The sequence below is a fragment of the Anabrus simplex genome, chromosome 5, assembly GCF_040414725.1.
Source record: "Anabrus simplex isolate iqAnaSimp1 chromosome 5, ASM4041472v1, whole genome shotgun sequence".
In the NCBI taxonomy this organism is placed as follows: domain Eukaryota; kingdom Metazoa; phylum Arthropoda; class Insecta; order Orthoptera; family Tettigoniidae; genus Anabrus; species Anabrus simplex.
The window spans coordinates 226,431,643-226,454,443 of NC_090269.1; positions in this window are offsets into that span (position 1 = coordinate 226,431,643).

Here is a 22,801-nt window from a genome sequence, read left to right on the forward strand (position 1 = left end):
AAGGCAACCTTTAACCTCTACATTTGGTAGTAGAGCGTCTTTACTAAATAAAATTTACACTTTCAGGCCTCTCCAGACACGACCTACAATTTACAAGACCGTATCAGTTGGCTTTTAAGTTTATATGGTAGAAATAATACAGGGGTATCGAGTTCCCATTCTACCGCACCTTTGTGGATAGCAACAGGTTCAATTACTGGCCCAAAAATAAAAAATATATGGAAGCGGAAACTTGCACTCCTTGAACTCGAAGATTGAAACCCTACTTGGGCTTGTGGCCCGACATTGCAGAGGATAATCTTAAACTACTGAAGTGACTAGATGAACAAGATAAGTTACAATTTACAATAGTGAAAACAGTTACCGGTACAAAGTCGTAGTCACCTCCAAATTAGATTGAAGGGGAGATCGAGAGGGTAACGAACTCTCTATCCTCGGATTTCAGTTAAGTACTCTTGACTTACTTGAACTTTTACATGAGGAAAAAGAAAAGTTTACATTTTAGGAAATTTACAGTTACATTATTAAAGATAGGAAGCTAGGAAACCTTCCCCTCGAGTTAGTTTTCAGAGATAACTTCTGAGCTAGAAAAATGGTGGCCATTACCTTAGCTGATGTTCTGCTTGCTGATGGATGAAGCCCCGCCTCCTCTCTTAACACACACACTCAGTAACAAGACGATCAATAAGACCAGTTAGCTTGAAAAGGCGTCAGCTTTTATACCCGAGAGGAAGGTTCGAGAAGGCTCCGGACTAATTCCAGACACACCCTCTACTTTTTATTGGACAATCGAATGGTTACAAGAAGCATGTGATTGGCTGAAAATTAAATACACAAAATTTCTGAATGGCCAGAGTCCAAAGCTGCGGGATGAGTTAGAAGTGTTGCAAACTTTGAAATGTCAAAATCAAGGATTACTCGATTGTTTAGAAAACCTATAACTTAAATACAAAATTTATTTAAAATTTTTTAGCAGTTCCACTTTACACCAGTGTATGACATCAGTTCAATGCGCTTCATTTGTATGCACGGGGTTGAGGTGTATCCCCGGTACACTTATTGTTATTATTATTATTATTATTATTATTATTATTATTATTATTATTATTATTATTATTATTATTATTATTATTAAGAGTGTGAAATAAGGCATTGTAGAGTACAAGAAGAAATCTTGGGAATATTTCGGTAGCAACCTGGAAAGACTTGGTCGAGATGCAGGGCAGCCTTTCTGGGCGGTAATAAAGAATCTTAGAAAGGGAGGAAACCTGGAAATGAATAGTGTTTTGGGTAAATCAGGCGAACTCGTAATAAATCCCAGGGAAACACTCGACTGATGGACGGAATATTCTGAAAATCTTCTCAACGTGAAAGGAATTTTTTTCTGTTGAAGTCACGAAGCATCAATTTATAGGGGGGAGGGAGGGGGGAAAGAATAATGACAGTGAAATTACGCTCGAGGAAGTTCAAAGTTTGATAAATAAACTAGAGAGTCATGAAGCAGCAGTATAGGTGAAATTGCACCTCAAATGGTGATAGTGGGAGAGCAGGAATGAAATGGCTTCATTGAGAACTGACATTAGCATGGAATGTTATTACAAAGTAAAATACCTTCTGATTGAATGAAGGCATTAGCGCCACCTGTCAACGAGTCAACGAGCATGGGAACTGGAAGGACTGCAGCAACTATCCACGTATTCCATTGATCGGAATACAAGGCGAGGTTTTCGCTGACATTCTGGAAAGGAGGGTGCGATCCATGGTTGAAAGTAGGTTAAATGAAATTCATTGTAGGTTCAGACCACAGAACGGCTGTCGGGATATGAAATTTAGTATGAGCGAAATGACTGAAAAATACTGCGATAGAAATAGTCAGTTATATATTTTACGTTTCATAGATCAAGAGAAAATATAATATGGCAGAGTAGTGGTTTTGTACGGGTTCAGCCGCCACCGCCACCGCGGGCATCCTGGACGAGGCCTCCATCTCATTGACTATGCTGACTAAGACTGCATGCTTAACCTCGCAGACGCCGTCTTGGAGAGGCTTAACCTTACTTTTTACGCGCTAGAGAGCAAGCCTAACCTCAGAGCCGCCATCTTGGAGGATTGGTCTCACTTTTACGGTGAGATGCCCTTCCCGACGCCATCTTGCCAGATGCCCTTCCCGACGTGAATTTTGCATAAGAGAGCATGTCTAACCTTAGAGTCGCCATCTTGGAGGGGTCTAACCTCAACTTTGATACCCGGGATAACTGCAGGTCTAACGTTACGCTGACCACGCGTTAACCTCGCAAGACTTGGAGTTGAACTTGCAACAAGATGGCGGCTATTCATAGGCTCTTATGGAGAAAGCTGACTTAGGGGAGGACATAGGACTAAAGGAGACGGCCTAGGGGCTACTGCGCAAGATGGTGGCTATACATAGGCGCTTATGGTGAAAGCTGACCCAGGAGAGACTTAGGACTTAAGATGACGGCCTAGGGAAATTGCGAAAGATGGTGGCTATACACGGACTCTTATAAAGAAACCTGGCCCAGGGGCTACTGCGCAAGATGGCGGCTATACTTAGGCTCTTATGGAGAAAGCCGACCTAGGAGAGACTTAGGAATTAAGATGATGGCCTAGGGCGATTGCGTAAGATGGTGGCTATACACGGGCTCTTATGAAGAAACCTGGCCCAGGGGGTACTGCGCAAGATGGTGGTTTTACGTAAGCTCTTATGGAGAAAGCTGGCTCTATAGCGACATATGATTTAAGGAGATGGCCTAGGGGCGATTGCGCAAGATGGTGGCTGCGTACAACTTCCTAGTGCTTGGGTCCCCAAGGCAAGATGGTTGCTATACATTGGTTGTATGGGACTAACTTTAAGGAGATGGAACAGGAGCTAATGGCGATACATTGTTCTTATAGGCCTAACTCTGCCGAGCTGCCTCAGGAGCTTACAACCTGTAACTTATGACCTATTAGTTTGATCATCCTGACATTCGAGAACTGAGGCAAGGGCTACTATGCAAGATGACTGCTATACTCTATTGGTATATACTTAACTAGTGGGCTGCCTCAGGGACTCACAACTTGTAACTTATGACCTATTAGATTTATCAGCCTAACATTCGAGAACTGAGGCAAAGGCTGCTATGCGAAATAGCTGCTATACACTATCCATATAGACCTAACTAGAGAGTTGACTCAGGGGCTCACAACTTGTGAGTTATGACCCATTAGTTTTTTACCTATCTTTCGGGAACTGGGGCAGGGGCTACTAGGTAAGATAGCCGCTGTTCATTGGTTATATTAGACTATCTTTAAGGAGTTGGGCTATCGCTCATCCTTCTTACCAGTTGCCCTTCATAACTTTAGTCTAGCACTGGGGCTAGTGGTGATACATAGGCTCTTATGGAACTAAGACTGGGGGAGAACTGTACTAGAGCACTCGGGGAAGGATAGTCGCTTAAAGCTAAAAGCATAATCAGAATAACGAGATGTAGATAAACATAGAATGCAGTTATAACCTAACTTTGTAATCTGTTAGAAGTGATAAATTTCATTCAGTGTAGGATTGCAAAATGCTGAACCGAAACAATTCGTGCTACGCACATGGTAGGGAATGGAACCCAGGGGTCACGTCTTATCAGAAGGACAAAAGGACGAGAGGACTCTTCCTCCTCCCCCTCCTCCTCCTCTTCCTCCTCCCCCTCCTCCTCACTGCTTCCTCCTTCTTCTCCTCCTCCTCCTCCTCCTCCTCCTAGGGATAAGGGCCTAATTGGTTAAAGGGATGATGGGCTAAAGGGCAAAAGGGCTAAAGGGCTAATGGGCTAAAGGGCTAAAGGGCTAATGGATTAAAAGGATAATTGATTAAAGCGTTAATGGTCAAAAGGGCAAAAGGGCTAAAGGGAAAAGGGCTAATGGGCTAAAAGGCTACATGGCTAATGGGTTATGGGCTAATGGGCAAAAGGGCTTACATTTTTGTAGTATTTAGGGTACATTTCGTCACTTGTCTGGGATGGAGACCGGCTCTACATCTAGAAGCGAACTTAACACCCTAAGGAAGGGAGAATGTTGGAAAATAGTCTGTGCCAATATAGCAACTCGATCCACTATATGCAACAGAAGGATGACTTAGGTGAGGGTGAGGGTAAGGGCTGGGAGTGCAGGAAGGTGTTTAGGCTGATGTACTGTCGAGAGAGAGAGAGAGCTTACAGATAAGGTCTTCACTTTGAAGAGCTATTACTCAATAATACACACTCGACGTAATTCCCGTTCTATTTCAAAAATATCTTATTTACACTGTGTAACCAGCATCTTGATAGGCTCTTAACAGTTGCGAACGTTTTACGAGTACGTTGGGGTCTTTACAGTATATTACATCTACATTGGGTAACAGAGACTTGTTGTGAACTTTGAGCCTATATGCAGACAGTTGATGTGTAGGGAGTTTTTTTGATGTAATACTTGCTTTTGCAGTAGCGTTTGCAGGTACAAATTTAACTTATTTCGGCAGCAAAGAAGCGTTGAAACCTTCTACTTCATCTTGAATCTCTTCTTGAGATGTTTGCACAGAGACAGAACGTGTAGTAGGCTTAGAAAATGAAGTGAACTCATAAAACTCTAACGGCAAAAAAACATTGAGATCTTTTTTTTCTTCTTCTCCTTTCCCTTTATTATCAGCATCCTGATCCTCATCATCATCATCATATTGCTTCTCTTTATCTCGAAATGTGTGCTTAGTAACAGAACTTGTAGCCTTCCTAGACAACAAGGGAGAATTAAAAATCTCTCGCAGAGGTGTACTTTTTAAAAATAAATCAGTATTTGCTTGAATACGGTTGAACTCTTTGTATTTTCTTCTCGATGAAGCTACATTACACGCGGCTTCGTGACGTTTAGCGTTGTAAGCGTTCTTGAAATCTCTTTTACATTGTTTGCATTGAAAAAATGTCCTACAAGATATCCCATGACATGTCCTGTGATAGCCTCGGGGAAATGTTTTTCCACACTCTTTGCAAATATAGCTAGAAATGGGTTGTCCCATGACGGAATTTATCTTCTGCTAAGAGATGCTTCTTTAAACGATACAATTTAAATCTATAGACACTTGCTACTCTCTACTTACACCATGTGAACAACTTAACGATTAACAGTAAACTAACACAAAAATATATAACCTATCTTATACACCTTATACAGGGTAGGTGTGTATATTAGAAGGGATAGTCAAGGAAGAGGGAAGCAGTGAGGTTAGACCCTGGCAAGATACAAGCAGTGAGGTTAGCGACGTTCTCTTGTCCAAAAAGTGAGTTTAGGGTCCGATAAGATAGCCGCTGCCGTCTTGAAATGTCCTAACCACGTGCACTAGTTTGGCGCGGATTTTAAGCATTGCTATCCTCACTGCTGCCATCCTGACAGACCCTAACCTGTAAATCTTGATTGCTTACTAAGCCCACGTTGTCTACTAAGCTAAGGCTATTGTCAACTCCTTAAGCATCTCGCCCTATGGAGCGTTTGTACATAGACTACGTAGACCCTTCCCTCAATCTAAGGGGAACGGGAAAAATTCATCCTTTTGTGTGTAGATGGTTTCACAAGATTTTCATGGTTATTTCGACTGAGCTGGCTACCTTTCAGTCTACTATTTCCTGCCTTGATACTATTTTTTCTTCTTTCTGCCCTTGTCAATATACAGTCTCCGATAATGCTAAGGCGTTCACATCTAATTTATTCCGAAAATTCTGTTTTGACTTATCCGTATCCCATGTCACTACTTCTGCTTATTACCCTCAACCGTCTCTGGCTGAGCGCGTTAATCGTAATCATCGATCTGCCTTGATAGCCTTTCATCATGAAGATCATTCTAGGCGGGATACTTCTCTGCATTGGTTATGGTTTGGCGCTAAATTTGGCTGTTCAAGAGTCACACAAGTTTACTCCAGCCTCTGGCATGTTTAATTTTGTACCTAACACGATGTTGTCTAATGTATGGTCCATCAATGAGATATTGCCAGAGACAATAGATCCCCAATGATATTAGGGACCTGTGGAAGAAGGCTAAAGATAACCTTAAGGCTTCTCCTAAAAAAGTTGAAGGGAGATAGATCGTGGACGGAGACCCACCAATTTAAAGACTGGAGATCAGGTCATGGTGAAGAATTTTGTACCTGCCGGCAAGCTTGCCCACAGATTTCATAGACCGTGAATTATCTTGTATTTCTTAACACCGATCACCCTTCTGTTGAGCAACCCAACAACCAAAATAATTTTCGGGTGCATTCATCACAAGTAAAGCCTGTAAGAAATCCCTTGTTTTTCAGTGTAGACAGCTAAGTCATGGCAGTGGGAAAGTAGTTATATTTCTTTACTTTACAGCTTGGAATATTAATCTATATAAGTATGATGTTGAGGCCTTCTGCCTTGTTAAAATTTTAATATACCTAAGATATGTTTTTGTGCCCTTGTACCACCTGTGTACAAACCTTCCCTTCTAGAAAGATTGCTTTACTTCCGTTGCCTGTCTGCCATTACCTTTCCCCGACCTCCAAAACCGAGCCTGAATTTCACACACTCATCCTCTGTGCCGCCCGCCTTACCAGCACCTCTAACACAAACATAAAGAAATTCACTCTACATAAATCAGTCACTGTCCCCCAGATCATTATTGTTTCAGTGCCCTAACTGTCATCTGCGGCATGGTCACAACAACTGGCGAGTGATGCTGGCGCGGGGTAAGGGCCCTCTCCACTCTGGTCCTGTCTCCTTCATGTCGGCATACTTGAACACCATCTTTACCGGCAAGGGCTGAGGTGCGGTACCACAACCGCCTACTTCATCATGGGGCAGTGCCTCAATATCTGATCTGTAGCGACCATCACCAAGGCTACCCCACGCGAGGTAGCGGGAGGGATGTATCTGAGGGTACTTGGGAGGGTCTGGGGGATCCCACTTGGGTATCGGCAGCGGCGACCGCTCTTGCCGTCAAACGCGGACTCTACCTTTCGGACTTCTACTGATTTATAAATACTTCAAGACTTATTTACGGCATAATAACTTACAAATGAACTTCCCATCAATAAATTTTCTGACTACAAACGTCAACTTCAATTTTTTCTAAAAAGTAAAATTTCTAAACTGTGTCACCTGTGCAAGGACCTTAGGGGGTAGAGGTCTGTACCGGAGGTACACCCGCCCCGTGCATTTAAATTAAGCGCCTCTAACGAGGCCATCTAGATCTTGGTCGTCAAACTGTTTGATACTAGCAGTTTGGACATTTCATTCGACAGATGTCTCTACTATCAACTTAGGTTCGCCCTCTGGCACGAGAATGAACAATTAAATTTTGAAGTAATTTTGTATGTCAAGGTTTCCTAAACTGAATTGTATATTGATTGTTTTTGGTGTTCAAAGGTTATCAACACTTCTATCTCTTCCCACCAACTTAATATATTAGCGAATTGGAAATTTTGTACATTTATTTAAGTAACCAATAAGAAATTTTTTATATTTATTAAATTAATCAATAGGAATTGTGAGTGTCAGGGCTTAGTTCCAGAGAAATCTGGAACCTTCCTCTGCGCTGTAAAAGCTGTGACATTTCGGACCATGTTGTCTTTCGGATCGCTCCAGTCTAGAGGTTTTGAGTGTGTTCTTAGCGGAAGCAGCTGGAAAGGGCTCCCTCGTCCAACTTCGGGAGGTCCACCAGCTCAAGATAATGGCAGATTCTGCTTAACAATGTGATAGGCTTTGAAAGCTAGCTCGAGGGGAAGGTTTCAACTTCCTTTCAAATATAACTTTTATTTCTTAATACAAATTCTCACTCAAGTCTAAAGAACTTACTCCAACTTACGGAATAAGGAGTGAGGAATCCTCTTGTATTCCCTCTCAACTTGATATTGTGGTGACTATGATTTTGTAACCTTTAAATTTACCTCTTAATATTCTCTCCATCTAGTCACTTTCATAGTATAGGCTTAGCCTCTATAACGTCGGGCCATAAGCTCGTATACGGTTTTAAGTATTTTTATGTGAATTTCAAGGAGTGCAGGAGTTCGCCTCCCAACCTTTTGATTTTTCGACCAGTATCATTGACCTTTCGTTTTTACCAAAGGCCACGCAGTATGGGTACTTGATAGCCCTGTTAAACTCAATTTCAATCATTTTATTTTAAGACAATTAGACTGTTGAGCGATAAGACAGTAAATACTGTTTGTTTTGTTAAATGTATTTTGTGCCTTTGATAGGCCTGGAACTTGTAATTTTGGAGAATAGTCTCCTAAAGTGTAAATTTGTAGAGCAATGACGCCCTTCCACTGATGTAAAAATTGGGAGTCGTCTCCTTGACTGTTGGTTGAAAGGAGCAATTGTGTTCACGTAAACTTTGTAATTGGGGAGCTTCAAGTTCAGTTTGTTAATTGGTTATTCGTTGATTATTCTGATTTTTCCTAATATTGTTACCAAGCTCACGAGCTAGGTTTTGTACCTGATTTTGTTATTTGCTTACCAAAGTGTAAAGGTTTTTTTTTCCTTTTTTGCAATTGGCTTTACGTCGCACCGACACAGATAGGTCTTATGGCGACGATTAAAGTGTAGAGTTTAAAGAAAGAAAAGGGAAGAAAGGATAGCACAATTTTTAAAGTTTTAAAGTAATCTTTCGACTTTTGTACTTCCACCTATTCATGCCCGCACCATCTTTCACCTCTGACCACCACGGAATCCCCGGAACTATTATTATTATTATTATTATTATTATTATTATTATTATTATTATTATTATTATTATTATTATTATTATTATTATTATTATTATTACAATAGTTCAACTGAGTTTCAGTTTGAACTCCCGCTATACCGCATTGACAGTAGTGATTTCTAATATATACTAATCTAACTTTACTATATACACGAAGTTCAATGTATCTTACCCAAATGTCTCTAATGGTGATTCAAAGTGCCACCTAGTGTATAGAAGTGTAATTAACTTTACTGAATATGTTCATGTTTTGATGTTTGATAACCTGATCGCCTTACATTGTTGCTGAGTTATCTTTAAGTTATCATTACTCTCTACAACTTTGATCAATCAATTAACCAATTAATCAATCAATCAATCAATCAATCAATCAGATTTCTGCCTAGTGATGCAAAGTTCCACCAATCAAGCAGTACATCGCACCTTTCTCGAACAGTCAGCCAGACTCGTGTATTTATATAGCAATGAGTTTTGAACCTAAAGTGTCAATCTTCATTGACACTTACAGAGTGCTACGTTAACTGAGGAGGTCTCTTTCGGGAGATGCAGATTCTTAGGATCTGACTGGCGTAAAAGAGGTTGCAACATAAGGTAAAGCGGAACTATTATCTAACTAGGTGAACTTGAACTACGTGTGATAAAGGGAACATTCCAACGTTCCCCTTAGCATGTGATGGTTTGATCGATCTGTGTTTCCTTTAAATATAATGTATGGTTTTCTTTCGTTTAGGACTTAAATGTAGGTTTTCTAGGCAGTCTATGGACTTAATGTAAAAATCCTTAATGGGGACTTTGTAAAATGTAAGGACGCACGAGTGTGTACCCTCGTTTCCCTTATTCACTTTGATTTCTGGTGACTAAGTTTTCTAATTCTAATAATTCTAAATTTATCTACCCTTTTTTCGAACTTTAAATTACTTCCTTGTCACCAAGGAGTATGGCTTAGCCTCTGTGTCATAGGGCCTTAAGCACTATTAGGTTTCATCATTAGCCTTGAACTTGGAGTGCTTGAGAGGAATCAACCTCTATTATTTACATTGGTTTCTCGGCCATTGCCACTAACCTTTGTTTTCTATCTTCTTGGCCGTGCAGTATGGATTTCGGCTTCTATATTTTCTGGATATTTCGACCCACCTTTCGGATGGGGCTCCACTGGGTAGCGAGTGTGAAAGCTGTTCAAGCTTTTAAGAGCAGAAATTATATTCTTCTGAAGGAAACTAGAGGAATTTATGTAAAGTCATTCTCGTAAATTTCATTTATCTAATGTAAATCAGAGGGCCTTATAGGACTATTAAAATGTAAATTGTGGGTCAGGGTTCGAGACCCTTCTGAGACGAGTTAACTTTCAATTTAAGGGTTCTATTCTCCTCTGGATAACTTCACTCTAGAAGCTGTGGCTACTTCTTTTGAACAGAGTAAAATTCTATTCTATATTCACTCTGCTAGGTGACTTACTTTTGTAAAGACTAGTGCTTAACTATATGATGTCAAAGATTCGTACATTGTTTCCACTAAGGTCTTGTGTAATGGAAGTGGGAGCTCTAATGTCTCCCACAATTGTGCATTAATCAAGCTTATAAGATTTTTGTTGTTTATTTTCTCTTGTAAAACAAATTTTTTTGTCGTCGTTTTGGAAAATATTATCATTCAGCAAAGAAAAGAAAAGTTATTGCTGTCAAACTTTAATGTTTCATGCTTTGTTCAGGCATATCTCACGCTTCTTTCCACCTTCGCACCACGCAAATTGAAGAAGTAATAATAATAAGAAGAAGAATGTTTCAAGTTGCTTTACGTCGCACCGACACAGATAGGTCGTATGGCGACGATGGGACAGGAAAGGGCTAGTAGTGGGAGAGAAGCGGCCGTGGCCTTAATTAAGGTACAGCCCCAACATTTGCCTGGTGTGAAATTGGGAAACCACCGAAAACCAACTTCAGGTCTGCCGACAGTGGGGTTCGAACTCACTATCTGCCAAATACTGGATACTTACGCGACTGCAGCTGTCGAGCTTGGTATAGCATACTAATAATAATAATAATAATAATAATAATAATAATAATAATAATAATAATAATTCTACCGCTTGTCTCCCAACTAACCGGGTTGACTGGCTCAGACGGTTGAGGCGCTGGCCTTCTGACCCCAATTTGGCAGGTTCGATCCTGGCTCAGTCCGATGGTTTTTGAAGGTGCTCAAATACGTCAGCCTCGTGTCGGTAGATTTACTGGCACGTAAAAAACTCCTGCGGGACTAAATTCCAGCACCTCAGCGTCTCCGAAAACCGTAAGAGTAGTTAATGGGACGTAAAGCAAATAACATTATTATTACTGTCTCCCAACTGTGGGGTAACGAGAGCGAACTAAGTCGCTCATCTGGATTTGGCCCTGTTTTACGACCGGGTGCCCTTGCTGACGCCAACACTGAGTGATGGGTTGCAATCACTGTTGTGTGTTTTGTGGTGATTGGTGCTGTGTCACGTTTTCTGAATATGACAAGGAGAGTGTTTGGACAAACACAAACACCCAGTCCCCGAGCCAGAAGAATATATCAGTGGCGATTAAAATCCCCGTCCTGGCCACGAATCGAATCCAGGACCTCCAAAACGTAAGGCCTCAATGCTGGCCATTCACCCAAGTAATAATAATAATAATAATAATATCAGAGAGTCCAGAGGTCGCAACTATCCTGATTAACCTCTTGGAAATAATCGCCAGCCAAACAGGACTGAGGATCTCAGCAGAAAAGACCAAATTCATGACGAACATCAAAGATGGAACATAATTCCTGGAAACAGAGATAGTACGGATAGAAAGGGTCAAGAAGGTCAAGTACTTTGGTGGGACGATACAGGAGAATGGACTAGAAAAAGCTGCAGTGAAAGATCGGTTCTCAAAAATAGAGAGAGCATACGGCTTGACAAGAAACATCTACAATGAGAAGTGCTTATCCTGGAATTCCAAATTAAAACATTACAACACCGTGGTCAAAACAGAATGCCTGTATGCCAATGAATGCCCGCCCATGAACTACAAGCTGGAGAAGCTAGAGGTCCTGGAAAGAATCCTCAGAAAAAGTGTGGGAGCTGTCCAAACTGCAAGCGTATGGAAACTTCGGAGCAACAAAGAAGTTTACCAGAAGGTGGAAAAAATCTCAGAGACCATGAAGAAGAGGAGGCTGGTGTTTCTTGGACATCTATACAGAATGACCGCAAATAGACTTACCAAACAGATATTTGATTACTTCTGGAGAAAAAAGACCACTGCAGCATGGATTAAGGAAACGAAGAAGGATATGGAAAGGTTAAGCATCTTGGAAGACCAGCTGTTAGAAAGGAATACGTTTAGGATCACACTGAAGAATTTGGAAGGTGTTCAAGCCGCAGGAAGAACTAAAGACCGGAAGAGCCTGGACAGATGAACAAGGGAAGCAGGCCAGGGAACGCATGAAGGAGTATTGGACACAGAGAAAACTCCAAACGAAGAGAAAGAAATGAAGTTGCAGTGTGATCATTAGTAGTCCATTCGCTCCTAAAATAATAATAATAATAATAATAATAATAATAATAATAATAATAATAATAATAATAATAATAATAATTTCGTGTGGCTATTTCTAGCCGAGTGCAGCCCTTGTAAGGCAGACCCTCCGATGAGGGTGGGCGGCATGTGCCATTTGTAGGTAACTGCGTGTTATTGTGGTGGAGGATAGTGTTATGTGTGGTGTGTGAGCTGCAGGGATGTTGGGGACAGCACAAACACCCAGCCCCCGGGCCATTCGAATTAACCAATTAAGGTTAAAATCCCCGACCCGGCCGGGAATCGAACCCGGGACCCTCTGAACCGAAGGCCAGTACGCTGACCATTCAGCTAACGAGTCGGACATAATAATAATAATAATAATAATAATAATAATAATAATAATAATAATAATAATAATAATAATATAGGAAATATATATTGAAACGGCAGGCCTATCAACTGTCTTCAGACAGCAGTTAAATGCCGCTTAACCTCTTAAATACAAGTACCATTGACTGCAAACTTCCCGCATGAAATGACAACAACAACTACAACAAAGGTAGTTCTCTCTCAGGAGTAGATAACGTATTTTTAATACATGTTTGTTTCAGATCTTATGTCGAACTTTATATTGTATATTAGCTTCGGACCACTTCAAACATTTCCATGTTCACAGTTAAGAAATTGACACTTAAAAACAATTATTTCAATCCATTTGGATCTATCAAGAAAGTGTATTTCAGTTATTATAATTCCAGATAGCCATGGGACTTCCAGCTTTTAGAACATAGGAACGTGGCCTATCATTTTTTAAACCCATATATATGGCCGAGATTTGAACCACGGTCACCTTGGTGTGTTAGCGAGTGGCACTGTCAAGCGGTCATCATGCACACTGGTATATAGTCCTCAAACGTGATATGATCTCTCAAGTATACCAATCTCATGTTTATCAATTACGTCGCATCTAAATGCTACACAAATACATGTAATTAATATTTTAACGTAATTGGTATGAAAGGAAAGAGTGAAGCATTTCCATTTCCCAGCAATGCGCAGAGGTCACCAATATGACTATGTGAGAGTTTACGCTTATTAAACAGGATGCATGCTGTAGCTCAATTAAATTAGGATTTACCTTACTCAGATAATCTCCACCGCTCTGTTAAGGCTTATCAGTTAGTTGCAGTAAGCTATCATAATCCTACCAAAAGGTGTATATACAATATTAATCTTATAAACTACTGTGATTTAAACAAGAGTCTCTGTTGGAATATTAGCTCTACTTTGTGAGTAGAACTCATTTCGTGTTACTAAAAGTCTCACAAGTGAATGGTTTGCCACATTACAATTATACAAATTATTGTATATTGTGTATTATGGAACAGAGTGGAACATATTTAGTATATTAATGATCGTAATAAATTAGAGAAGTTGAACCACAAAACCAGGTATCAATTAAATAAATTCCCATCAGAATTAAACAAAAGTTGAATTTATTTTAGTATATTAATATTCGTATTAAATTAGAGCATTATCATAGCGGAACGAGGTGTCGTTAAAGAAGTCGCCATGGAAATAGTTAATATTACCATTTAGATGCTCCTAACAGATTAAACAATATTTATCTAAAATTCTAGCGTGCATAGCACAGTGATTAACGTTAGTACTTAGATAATGTTCTTAAGGTTGTGTACATCAGGTGTCGCAGCTCATTTCACTCCTATTCAATTTCGTAATTAGCTACCTAGTAAAAGCTGACCATCAGCACCCTCATCCACGGATCTTACTTCTTGCAGATACCATCATGCATATAAGCAAGGAGGATGCTGGATCAATGAAGAATAGCTCTATAGAAGCAGGTGATCTGAAAGTCAGTAGACAGAAGACTGAACATATATTTGTGTGAACCTACAGGAATCCCACTCGAAGAAATTACTTTTAAATGTCTAGGATCAGTCATCCCCGAAAATGGAACCGTTGACACACACGCCATATATCGTATACACTCTGGGTGGATAATTATAATTCTGCAATGTGTAGGTAACTGCGTGTTATTGTGGTGCAGGATAGTGTTATATGTAGTGTGTGAGTTGCAGGGATGTTGGGGACAGCACAAACACCCAGCCTCCGGGCCATTGGAATTAACCAATGAAGGTTAAATTCCCCGACCTGGCCGGGAATCGAACCCGGGACCGTCTGAACCGAAGGCTAGTACGCTGACCATTCAGCCAACGAGTCGGATTCTGGGTGGATGAAATGGACAGACGAGGAGAATTTCCTGTATGCACAAAGGGTAACAGCAACAAGACCAGCAAGACCAGCAAAATTGCCCGATGCGGAGTGTTGGGCTGTAAGAACATGTCGGTAAGTTACATGCTGCTAAGATGAAAATGCTGAGTGGAGTCATTCTACGGGAGAGAAACGACTACATTCGTGGAAGTTTCCAAGTCATGTCCATTGCTGACACAGTTTCAAAGAGCAGACTAGGCCGGTAAAACATTCCCACGAGAATCCCAGAAAACTATATGATTCGGACAGTAATAGAAATTAAAACTCAGCCGAGAGACCTAAAAACATCTTCTCAGATTTGGATGGCTGTTATAAATATTGATCTGGACGAAGCCCAACTGAATCCTCTTTGTTCTGTGACAACAGTTTCACTGAGAATCGGAAAAGTTAAAGTGAATTAAGAGCCAACTTGTGGCTAATTAGGTAACCAGGTGCACAACAAGTTTTTTTTTTTTTTTTTTTTTTTTTTTTGCTAGTTGCTTTACGTTGCACCGACACAGATAGGTCTTATGGCGACGATAGGACTGGAAAGGGCTAGGAGTGGGAAGGAAGCGGTCGTGGCCTTAATTAAGGTACAGCCCCAGCATTTGCCTGGTGTGAAAATGGGAAACCACGGAAAACCATTTTCAGGGCTGCCGACAGTGGGGATCGAACCTACTATCTCCCGAATACTGGATACTGGCCGCACTTAAGCGACTGCAGCTATCGAGCTCGGTCAACAAGTTTGTTTTGGGGTTATAGGCTAATACTCAATTTAGTGTTTGGTTGCCGAATATTATCAGAATTTTTTATTTGTAGTAAAATTAAAAATTAATAGATACATAGGTCGTTAATTTAAGATGCTAAGAAAGTAAGTCGGAATTTCAACCGAAAGGGAACGGATATTAAGATGATCTGTGAAGCCTGGTACCAAGAGTGTCACAGTCACCAAGAGCTAACACGCATTTCGGAGCCGTAAGCCCCGGATGAGTTATTTGAGATCACTGTCAACAAACACCTCGCTTGAATTACCTGAAAGATTCTACAAACAACTCTCCAATTACCGAAGAGAACTGCTCTTCTTCCCACATTAAAACAGATAAATCAGTACATTCGCTTGTTTTTCTCGTAACCATTCATTTATTCATGTTATTTTTCTGGATAGTATGGCTTGAAATTACTAGTTGATGGACAGTTGTGGACACTAACATGTATTGGAAGTGAAGATACAGCGCCACGTATAGAAATACTTGTATTCGCTTGAACGGTAAGTACAGCACTGCATTGTCTGTTTATTTATAATAATATAAACTTTCTCCTTTTTAACACACACAGTGCATGATTTTCCTGGGCCTTGGCAGCTGAACACAACGATACGGGCGAGACATGTCTAAATAATACCCTGAAAATACTAAATCCCGTTTCGGAACGACACGATATCCAACGTGATTGTTCCCTAAAAACTTATTTTTACTTGATTGGGTCCCTCCAACAGAGCTGAGGGCGACGTTTTACATTATAGGTTTTACAGTAGCGAAGGTAAACATTTTTTTGCGTGCGATTATTTCTTCTATCATACTACAGAAGTAAATGTTATAAGCTTACCTGTAGGAGAAAATCTCCATTGTGATTTTCAAGTTACCTTTTTACGGGCACTATGAGTGAAAATAACAATGTTACAGAGCAAGAACTTTGTAATTTTATGGTGGTTACAACGCTAATGCTAAGAACAATCCTTAGCAACGCACGAGTGTGCTGTAAAAAATCGCATCAAACATATGTTATTAATTTATGTAGATAATTTAATTTCATCAATCTCTGAACAATTAAAGGAAATGAAATAAAACACGTCTGATACGGCTTGAAAACTGTAGCACATTTTAATATATTTTTTTTACAAATATAAAATATTTACTATGTCATCTCGTCTGAAAATAATGCTGGATAAACCGACAGCACTACAAAATCAACACTTCATTGTTTCGCCGATATGGTGTTAAAAATGAATACTGCCTGAAGAGTCATAACTACCAAAATATTTTCAATCCCAAACCTGATAGGATACGGCAAGCCTTTTAGAGGGAGACACCCTTTCATAGGACAGGAGATGTGTTGCGGTGGTTCGAGGTGCAGAGGAGGTGAGAGGAGACCTGCCGTGGCTTATGAAAGGAAATGTCCCAGCATTCACCTTAGTAAAGAGAGTGGGAAACCACGGAAAACCATTCTTAGGACAGCCGACGGTGGGACCAGCCACCGACTGAAAAGCCGCAGTAAATACTTATGCACTCTTAGCCAAAGCTCCTCGGCTAGGTGAAGAGTCGTAAACGTAGACATAGTTAAAGTGGCGCTTACAACGTTGTTCTACAGCGTGTTAGGTCTGAGTTTCCCTGGTTTTAGGATATTTTCTAAAGAAAATGTAAATTTCCTTAGGAATTTCTTCTGATTATTTTGCCTTTAGAACCAATCATGCCCTTCTTTTCCTTCATTTATCCGCTTTTCTTCTCTCGGTGACAGTTTACTTACGTATTACCACTACTACATTTTTTTTTTTGCTAGGGGCTTTACGTCGCACCGACACAGATAGGTCTTATGGCGACGATGTGATACAAAAGGCCTGTGAGTTGGAAGGAAGCGGCCGTGGCCTTAATTAAGGTACAGCCCCAGCATTTGCCTGGTGTGAAAATGGGAAACCACGGAAAAGTATTATCAGGGCTGCCGATAGTGGAATTCGAACCCACTATCTCCCGGATGCAAGCTCACAGCCGCGCGCCTCTACACGCACGGCCAACTCGCCCGGTACTACTACTACTACTACTACTAATAATAATAATAATAATAATAATAATAATAATAATAATAAAGTTTCCATTCCGTCTCTGAACGCCGTCTCTCACGCCAGGCAGATGTGATACGGTGAAGGAGATGTTCGGAGGTGAGGGGGTTGGCGGCCGTGGCTTTATACTAGGAACTGTCCCGGCATTCGCTTTAGTGCAAGAGACTGGTATACCACGGAAAACCATTCTCAGGACAGCTGACGGTGCGGACCAACCTCTCCCCGTCTCCCGAATGCAGAGCCGCGGCCACCCTTCCTCTGCTCGGTTGGTCGCTCGGAGTGCAGAACTGTCGAGCCATGGACCATCCGTGGCCTCCTGTAGACCGAAGCCCACTCTGCATCCGCCGGCGAAGTTTACTTACGTTTGTGTTATCCATGTTCGAACGATTACGACGTTGTTGTTGCTTTGAAGTGACGGGAAACACTGACGCTTTCGTCGCGGTCACAGTCCTACCAGGCTGGAAATCTCTCATAACAAAATATTCCCGAAACAGAAGAGGATGTGAAGAACTGATTATTCGAACTCGTATGTCCCCCAATTACAGAGCTAGCAATCACAACTGACTGTACCACACCGCACTGAGCTAACCTCCGCCGATCTTTGATGGAGGTAAGCAACGTGTCAATTATGTTGCTACAAGCTAAAAAGAGGGGTGAATGAGGCTGAAACTAAGAGAGGGCAGAACTGTTAGACAATTCATTACCAGCCTCACTCCGCGTATCTGTATATGCCAGATTTTCTGCACGTAAGTGTAGCTACATCTATCTATATAAATAAGGTTGCAAGGGGGGGGGAGTTGTTGCCTGTAATTTCGCTTATTTTGCCACATTTTAATATATCAGTCCGGTTTAGGTGAACCCAAGACCATCTAAGTGGTATCTACCTTTCGTGTCTGTTTGTCTGCTCGTTTTTCTGTTTGTTTGTTTGTTTGTTTGTTTGTTTGTTTGTTTGTTTGTTTGTTTGCTCCAAAATTACGTGAAAACGGTTGAATAGATCTCGACCGAACTTCACATTTAGAGTCTACTCATCCAGGAGCAGATTTTGATATGCATATGATTTAAGAATCACTGAAGAGACTGGGGCTTATAGGAACACCAAAATAGTTCCTTCAGTTTTCTCTTTACCTACTCGTATTGATTGTAAAATCTGCAGACTATATGTGAAACGTCCATTCATTTATATATATATATATATGTTTTAAGTACTTAATTTCCCTTACTTTACAAATAATAGAGAAAGTTACTATTTTGTACGGGTTTCATGCTCTGCAGCCAGTGACGGACACCTTCGCAGATCGACAGTGAATCTGCTGGTTGCTATGGCAACATCTCAGTCTGCTTGCCAGCAGGGATGTAAAGCGATGCAATTTTCGTCATTATTCCTGTAAACTGAAGGTTGTTCGTTGGATAGAAAGTGAGAGAGGCGTCAAGCTGCCAGTTTGAAAGATATTTTTGGAACCGTTGGAGGTTACAGTCATCTTCGACTTTCTTAACTGTCTTAATTTCTTCCGTGTATGGGAGTGCTAATCCAGAAACGTGCACTCTCCTTTCTTTGAGTGATATACACGTTTCCTTTCGGCATTTTTCCTTCGCAGACTATGATTTCACTTATTAAGTCCCATCATGTACCGTTAACTAGAATTTATTTACAGTCAGTGGGTAGGTTAAGACATTTTTGAGAGTTAGTGCCTTTTACTATGGCCACTAAAAACTAGCTGCCTTAGGAAAATCATCGTTCAAAGCTGAATTATACCGGTCCACGTCTAGGGCGTCGGAAAATTCTTCTGAAAGTAAGGACGGTCTGAATAGGTACAGATTTAAGAAGACATTGGTGCTGATAGCAGGCCAGGTTCAGCTCGCACAGAGAACGTCATTGTAAACCTAGAGCGTCTGAGGCTGCTTTTAATTATGTTGTTTTACGTCCCAAAGTTTCCGAAGACGCCGAGGGGTCGGGTGCCTTTTGGCGCTTTGTAGCTTTCTATGAGCAACACCTCTTCACATACCATCGAACTGAACCGGGGAACAGCTTGTATTCAATAGTTTTCTAATTATACGATGAAAACTTCGTATACAAATGAAAGTTATGATTATCGTGCAGCAAACATTTCACAGAGTGGAAAGTATCAAGTGAAAAACATCTCTTGAAGTAATGGGGATAACTTTTCCACCAGATTAACATAATAATAAAGTTACATTTTACGGTGTTCGAAGACGCCGAGGTGCCGGAATTTAGTCCCGCAGGATTTCTTTTACGAGCCAGTAAATCTACCGACACGAAGTTGGAACAGATTAAGAAAAAGAGTATATTCTATACAGAGGAAATTGTCATTTTTATTCATTTGTAGAGATGTACTCATTCATAGTCCTATTTCGCGACTATATATGTCACAAATTACGTACCGGTAATGAATGTTCATAAACTTCACATTTTTGTATGAGTTTAAAAGTTTATTAAGTTGTAGCATGTGAATTGTTTTAAAGCATATTTACTTGAAAAGGAATATATACTATCTGTAACAGGAGATAATTCTCCCTTTTGGTCAGTCCTGAGTACAAAGAGTATGTATGGCTTATGTTTCATACGATTATCATCACATCTTCTATCTCTCGTCGCTAAAGTAAATCGAGTTATTACTTCAGTATCTGAAAAAGCAGACTTTCGAAGCGGTCAGCAGCCAACTGTTCAAAAAGTCGCATTTCAACTACGTTTGTGAACGGGATACTTTTTTTACGGTTTCTGTATAAAGGTTGAATATGAAGTGAAAGCAATGGAGCATATGAGGTCAGTTAAACATTTACAAAAGGATGAAGCTCGCCAATAAGTTATCAGGACAGTTTATTGTGAATATGAAACAACCGCAGTTCTGTTCTTTGAATATATCTTAACAAGAAAGAGGTCAAACTTTCGGACCGTCAGTGAAGCGTACTGAGAATTGAGCTAAGGCACTAACCTACCCCCAAGATTTCTGGAATCCAATCCCTGTGCAATCGGTTGGCAATTACGATGCTTAATTGCTGCTTAAATGCAAGAACGCCATAGTACCAGATATACTGGTACGTAGAAACGACCTCGTTTCAGGATAAAGTTTTGGCATTCCCGTGTCTCTTGAAATATACAGCAATTGGAGGGACCCTATACATATTATTATTATCATCACAGGGATTTATCGTGGATCGCAGAGGTAAGGACGCGCGTGGGGTGAATTGCTATACAGGGGCCACTTAGAGTAAAACTTTACTTTAACAAAATTTGGAAATTTTACTTATTTCCCCTCTTAAAACCCAAGTAGAGTATTTTAAACATTTAAACAGAAAACAGTTGAAAAATTACTAGAGATTATACACATTTAACAAAGAGATCGTAAGCTCCAATCATACAATTGGACTTGGAAGTCCTCAATCAGATACAAGATTAATTGGAGGAAGCTCCCAGTCATTAACCTACATATGGATGAGCGTAATTACTCCTAACAGGTACAACATTATACAAGAGCATAATTGCTCCTAACAGGTACAATAGTATGAAAGAGCATAATTGCTCCTAACAGGTACAATAGTATGAAAGAGCATAATTGCTCCTAACAGGTACAATAGTATGAAAGAGCATCATTGCTCCTAACAGGTACAATAGTATGAAAGAGCATAATTGCTCCTAACAGGTACAATAGTATGAAAGAGCATCATTGCTCCTAACAGGTACAATAGTATGAAAGAGCATCATTGCTCCTAACAGGTACAATAGTATGAAAGAGCATCATTGCTCCTAACAGGTACAATAGTATGAAAGAGCATCATCGCTCCTAACAGGTACAATAGTATGAAAGAGCATCATTGCTCCTAACAGGTACAATAGTATGAAAGAGCATAATTGCTCCTAACAGGTACAATAGTATGAAAGAGCATAATTGCTCCTAACAGGTACAATAGTATGAAAGAGCATCATTGCTCCTAACAGGTACAATAGTATGAAAGAGCATCATTGCTCCTAACAGGTACAATAGTATGAAAGAGCATCATTGCTCCTAACAGGTACAATAGTATGAAAGAGCATAATTGCTCCTAACAGGTACAATAGTATGAAAGAGCATAATTGCTCCTAACAGGTACAATAGTATGAAAGAGCATCATTGCTCCTAACAGGTACAATAGTATGAAAGAGCATCATCGCTCCTAACAGGTACAATAGTATGAAAGAGCATCATTGCTCCTAACAGGTACAATAGTATGAAAGAGCATAATTGCTCCTAACAGGTACAATAGTATGAAAGAGCATAATTGCTCCTAACAGGTACAATAGTATGAAAGAGCATCATTGCTCCTAATAGGTACAATAGTATGAAAGAGCATCATTGCTCCTAACAGGTACAATAGTATGAAAGAGCATCATTGCTCCTAACAGGTACAATAGTATGAAAGAGCATCATTGCTCCTAATAGGTGCACACAATAGAGTTTGAGCTCCAAATACATAGAGGCTAGCCACAAAGAGAGAAGTGTTACTTGTTACATTCTCGATGACATCATTAACCAACTGGGTGACCCACTTCATAGTGTTGATAATTGGGCTTATCAATTATAAAATTTCACAACTAGGTTGACTACTGTTCACCAAGGGAACCCAAACGCATACACGGTTACCCGCAACACTATAATCAGTTTGAGTGGTGGAATAAGTTTCAGTGGCGTCTTTAAAAGTAGGAAAGATCACAATATGAAGATAAAGTTGGAATTTAAGAGGACAAAGTGGGGCATATTCGTTTATAGAAAGGGGAGTTAGAGACTGGAATAACCAAGGGAGATGTTCAATAAATTTCCAATTTCATTGGAAATCGTTTAAGAAAAGGCTAGGAAAACAACAGATAGGGAATCTGCCACCTGGGCGACTGCACTAAATTCAGACTTGTAGTGATTGATTGATTGATTGATTGATTGATTGATTGATTGATTGATTGATTGATTGATTGATTGATTGATTGATTGATTGATTGATTGATTGATTGATTGATTGATTGATCGATTGATTGATTGATTGATTGATTGATTGATTGATTGATTGATTGATTGATTGATTGATTGATTGATTGATTGATTGATTAATTAATTAATTAATTAATTGATTGATTGATTGATTGATTGATTGATTGATTGATTGATTGATTGATTGATTGATTGATTGATTGATTGATTGATTGATTGATTGATTGATTGATTGATTGATTGATTGATTGATTGATTGATTGATTGATTGATTGATTGATTGATTGATTGATTGATTGATTGATTGATTGATTGATTGATTGATTGATTGATTGATATAGAATATACAGGGGCATATTACCCATTCAGCTAGGCCTTAAGAAGGAAAAGAACAGGTTACAACAAAACAGGTCATTTACAAAAGGCAAGGATGTGAAACACAAGCACTCCTTAGAAGAAT